We start from the raw sequence: 5498 nt of genomic DNA, 5'->3' as shown, positions 1-5498 counted from the left end.
CAAATATATGTAATATGAGAAAATGAGACTTAATGAATTTTAAGTTTATTCACCGAAGTATTTAACTATCCAAGCCATGAAGTGGGGATAATAAATTTGAGTGTCATAAATTTGAGTGGCCTGCTTTAATTCACATTTATAAAATGAGCTATAAATAAAGGGCCTGATTCAGTGCTTACTTTTTAGAGATACATTAACTCATAATGTCTGTGCCTACTTCAGCAGTACCCAATCATTTTGGCACCAGGGACCGGTTTCGTGGAAGACTGGAAGACATCAGCAGCAGTGGGAGTCAAGCGAGTTTCCTAACAGGCCTCAGTCCAGGGGTTGTGGCTGACTTACACAATGTCATGCACTGGAGGGAAATAAAAAAGTTTGCAGTATTTAAGAGGATGGTAACAGCCCTAATTCTTGGACCAAAAGGCAGAGGACTGACCTTTGAACATTCAGCATTGTCATCTGTTCAGGTGCCTCCTTCCTTGTCGCAAAATATCAAGTTAAAACCTTAGGCACCTGGGAGGGAAGAGATGGCCCATTCACTGGAGTAACAAAGGAGAGTTATTTAATGAAGAAGACAATTATTTACAAAGATGAGGGCAGAGCTAAAGGAAATCATCAAAGGATGGTGAAGCACATGGGGCCCTTTCCCACCTCGAAGTCAAACAGAAACTACAGAGCCATTCTGCTATGGGGGTCTCTCAACAGCCTGCCCTCAGGGGATCTTGGGGGTGGAAGGCATGGTCAATACTCAGAAACAAATAATATAGTTTCAGATATTGATAAGTGCAGTGATGAAAAATAAGTAGAAAGGTGACATAAACAAGTACGGAAGAGGTAGAGAGACTTCTGAGGTAGGTGGACTAGAAAGGCTTTCTCAGGGGTGGTGGCATTTAATCTGAGACCTGATGAGGGAGAAGGAACCACTCAGGAGAGGCAGCAGAGTATTCCCTGTCTCATGAGCCAGAAGGAGGACCAGCTAGGCAAGGCTTTCAAGTCAGAGAGAAGCCCCAAGAAGCAGGAATGTGATGAATGAGGGGGGAAGCAGGTGATAAAGGTGAGGCCTTATAAACCCTGAGGTGTTTGGGGTATATTCTAGCTGTGATGGAGAACAGCTGAGGCCTTTAAACAAGGGAGTGGAATGATCTGATGAACATTTTAAGTGACATGCTGGTTACTGTAAAGGGGACACCCAAAACTAGAAGCAATGAGACCAGTTACAAAGTAACTGTAGCTGCCTGGTGAGAGATGAAGGAGGCTTGCCCCAAGGAGGGGGACTGGAAGCAATGAGCAGTGATGGCCTGAAATCCATCTCACCCACCAGTTCGCTCCAATTCCCACACTCGTGGACAGAGGTCTTTGGGCTTTGAGACAGTCAATACTTGAGAAAAAAATAATTAAAAATTTTTTTGCATAGTGTTCTAAATGTCCTGCATTTAAATTTTTAAATATCCACTGAAGGAAAGACTTGGGATAGGAGATAGTCGGCTTAATACATGGAGAGAAAAATTAAAAGGTAGGGACTTTGTTAGATGATAGGCTCAATATGCAGTGGCCTTCCAAAAAAGTAATGGGATTTCAGGTTGCATAAATAGAAGAATGGTATCTAGAATGACAAGGGAGATTCTCTGAGCTCCTTGAGGAAATGACTGTCTTATACTTTTATTTGTTGTCCCATTCACAGCTGTACACTGCCTGGTACCTAAAAGGCTTGGAAGGTGTGATACTGTGATATTATAAGAAATGCATTTTTGGTCTTTGTCCCTGGTTCCTGACAGAGGGTTCTTAAATCCTTTAAAACTTCCTGAGGGGTAGGAGAATCTTTTCTTCTAATGAAGAGACTCTGGATGGGCTCCTGGATGGCTTCAGGATGGGGGATTGTCATCAGAAAGACCAAGCCATGGTCAGAGGCTGGGAGCATTGTCTCATCCTCCATCCTGCAGAGAGGGGAGGACTGGAAATTCAGTTAATATTCAGTCATGTCTACATTATAAAGCCTCCAGGAAAATTCCTAAACTAGAGGGTTTGGACAGTTTCTGGGTTGGAAACACATCCATATGCCAGGAGGGTGACACACCCCCACTTCTGAGGGACAAAAGCTCCTGTACTCAGGACCCTCCCACACCTCACTAATACAGCTCTTCATCTGGCTGTTATCTATATCTTTTATCATGTACTTTATAATTAACTAGTAAACATAACTAAAGTATTTCCTTGAGTCTGGTGACCTATTACATCAAATTATTGAACCAGAAAGCAGGGTGGGGGTCATGAAAACTCCTGGTTTGTAGCCAACTTGGACAGCAGTTGTCAGTAACCTGATTACCCATTACTTTCATTGGTGTCTGACATTGGGGGCAGTTTTTTTTTAAGTATATTTTATTGATTATGCTATTACAGTTGTCCCATTTTATTCTCCCTTTTATTCCCCTTCACCCTGAACTCCTTCTCCAACCAGCATTTCCCCTCAGCTTAGTTCATATCCATGGCTCATGTGTATAAGTTCTGTGCCTCCTCCATTTCCTATAGTAGTCTTAACCTTCCCCATCTAGTTTGTACCTACCATTTATGCTTCTTATTCCCTGTACCTTTTCCCCCATTCCCTACCCCAACCGCTTCCCTGCTGATAATTTCCCATGTGATCTTCATTTCTGTGACTCTGTTCCTGTTCTAGTTGTTTGCTTAGTTTGTTTTTGTTTTTGTTTTTAGTTGGTAGTTGTGAGTCCCTTCTCATTTTACTGTCTGTATTTTTTTTATCTTCTTTTTCCTAGATAACTCCCTTTAACACTTAACATAATAAGGGATTAGTGATGATGAACTCCTTTAACTTGACTTTACCTGGGAAGCACTTTATCTGCCCTTCCATTCTAAATGATAGCTTTGCTGAATAGAGTAATCTTGGATGTAGGTCTTTGCCTTTCATGACTTGAAATACTCCTTTCCAGCCACTTTTTGTCTGCAAGGTTTCTTTTGAAAAATCACCTCCTCGTCTAATGGCAACTCCTTTGTAGGTAACTCTCTCCTTTTCTCTTGCTGCTTTTAAGAGTCTCTCCTTATCTTTAATCTTGGATAATGTAATTATGACATTCCTTGGTGTGTGCTTCCTTAAGTCCAACTTTTTGGGGATTCTCTGGGTTTCCTGGACATCCTGAAAGTCTACTTCCTTTGCCAGATTGGGGAGGTTCTCCTTCATTATGTTTTCAAATAAGTTTTCAATTTCTTGCTCTTGCTCTTCTCCTTCTGGCAGTCCTATGATTTGGATGTTGGAACATTTAAAGTTGTGCCAGAATTCCTAATCCTCTCCTCACTTTTTTGAATTCTGGTTTCTTCATTGTGTTCTGGTTGAATGTTTCTTACTTCCTTCTGGTCCAAACAATTGATTTAAATCCTGGTTTACTTCCCTTCACCGTTGGTTCCCTATGCATTCTCCTTTATTTCACTTTCATAGCCTTCCCTTTTTCCTGTATTTTGAGACCATACTCAGCCAATTCTATGAGTATCCTGATTACCAGTGTTTTGAACTCTGCCCCTGATAGGTTGGCTGTCTCTTCATCACTTAGTTGTATTTTTCTGGAGCTTTGATCTGTTCTTTCATTTGGGCCATATTTCTTTGTCTCAGCACACCTGTTACATTGTAGGAGTGGAGCCTTAGGCATTTGCCAGGGTGGGGCAACCCAAGTCAGTGCATTGTGGCACTGTTTGTGGGGGAGGAGTTACAGAGGGAGCAATGCCACTTGCTCAGCTCTCAGTTGGCTTTCGGTCACTTCCCCTACTACTCACAATCAATTTGGGCCCTTCTCGTGCTGATTCCTGGGTGAGTGGGTTTGTGTACATTCTAGGACTCTATGGGTCTCTCCAATGAACTCTTTTGTGAAACTGGGACTTTCTCTTGCCGCCGCAACCCCCACATATTTTTATAGCCAGAGGTTTTGAGGCTTTCTTTTCCTGCACTGGAACCATGGATTGTAAGGCCTGTCTTGCTCCCCAGTTGTTCTTCCTGGTTTATCCACACACAAATGTTGCACCACCTGATCTGCCAGCCATGGCCTTGCCAACCCCAGTCTTCCAGCTGCTGCCTCACCCACCTGGTCCTCCAGCTGCCATCTTGCCACACATCCTCTCTGCCATGGATGTTCATCTCCACCTCTCTTACCAGTCTGAATGAGTGTTTCCTCTTTTACTCCTTGGTTGTTGGACTTCCAATAAGTTCAGTTTTCTGGCAGTTCTGGTTATTTTTTTTTAAAGTGTTATTGTCCTTCTTTTGGTTGTGCAAGGAGAAAAATGTATCTACCTATGCCTCCATCCTGGCTGGAAGTCCCTGAAATTGAGGGCAGTCTTATGGAACTGAGCCCTTAGTCTATGGGGTCTGTGCTAATTATAAGTAGTTAATGTCAGAATTAAATTAAATCAAAGGACACCCAGTTGGTGTCTGCAGAGGACTGGAGAAGTGGTTGGTGTCAGAAATCCACACAGGTATATCAGAGGTATTATGAGCAGATAAATAGTTTTCATTTAGAAAGAGAAGAGAGATTTTTTTTCAAAACCTTTTTTTTTCTTTTTTGTTAAATCCTGTTCTTAATGATGGGGTTGAACATCTGCATATGTGATACCCAAAGAGGTCATCTGTAACTGGGGCAACTAGGTGATTTGGGAAATACCCAAGAGTCAATCACAAAAATCAGAGAGTGTTTTTGAGAGTAGAATTGACTCCCTACAATCATTGAGGAAAAGAAGACTCCTAGTCTTATGACACTCCCAAGCATTTTGTCCATTTTTACAGAATAAGGATTGTTTAGCAGGCTGGTACAGAGCTCAGACAAAATTTCCCTTAAACCATCCCATGCGGTGTAAGAAAATATTCTAAGTTTTAATTTTATATCCTCCATGAACTGTCTCTAGAAAGATATGTTCTAGGTGAAAGGTGCAAGGATTCCAGTTGCTGGAAAAATACCCCCCCCAACTCTTTGTAAATTAATTTACACTGATTTATTTATCCATCCACTTATGGTATGGAGAGGTCAGAACCCCTATCCCCCAAAGCTGGTCAAGTATATGCACACTGACCAGATGAGGTTTCTTGACTTACAAAAAGAAGAATGAAATTTTGAGGTTCATGGGCCTGGCTTAGGGCCTCCCACCTGTGAGGTCCTGTCTAGGCCTCTCTTTGGCTTCCCAATGTGTGTCAGCTTATCTCCTACAAAGATTACACCTGCCCCTGGTAGTTTGCTAATAAAAGATATTAACTATGTTTTGTTCATAAACTTCTTTGCCAATTCTTACCAAATGTTTATCCAGGAATCTTTACCCATCAAAACTAAAAATGCTATATAATAGTCATTCCCTATTATCCAAGAGCTTTCTGGTGTGTTTCTAATTGTGGTGCTAAAGCTAAGGTCTTTATTGGAATTCTATTACAACTCCTGAACTGAATCATGGTCAGATGCTGAACTAGCTAATTATATTAGGCCACTTTCATGTTTAAAAGACAGAAACTCAATTCA

This window comes from Phyllostomus hastatus, unplaced genomic scaffold (genome assembly GCF_019186645.2).
Source record: "Phyllostomus hastatus isolate PE091 unplaced genomic scaffold, TTU_PhHast_1.1 phas_contig_16, whole genome shotgun sequence".
NCBI classification, from domain to species: Eukaryota; Metazoa; Chordata; class Mammalia; order Chiroptera; family Phyllostomidae; genus Phyllostomus; species Phyllostomus hastatus.
This window is presented reverse-complemented; position numbering follows the sequence as displayed.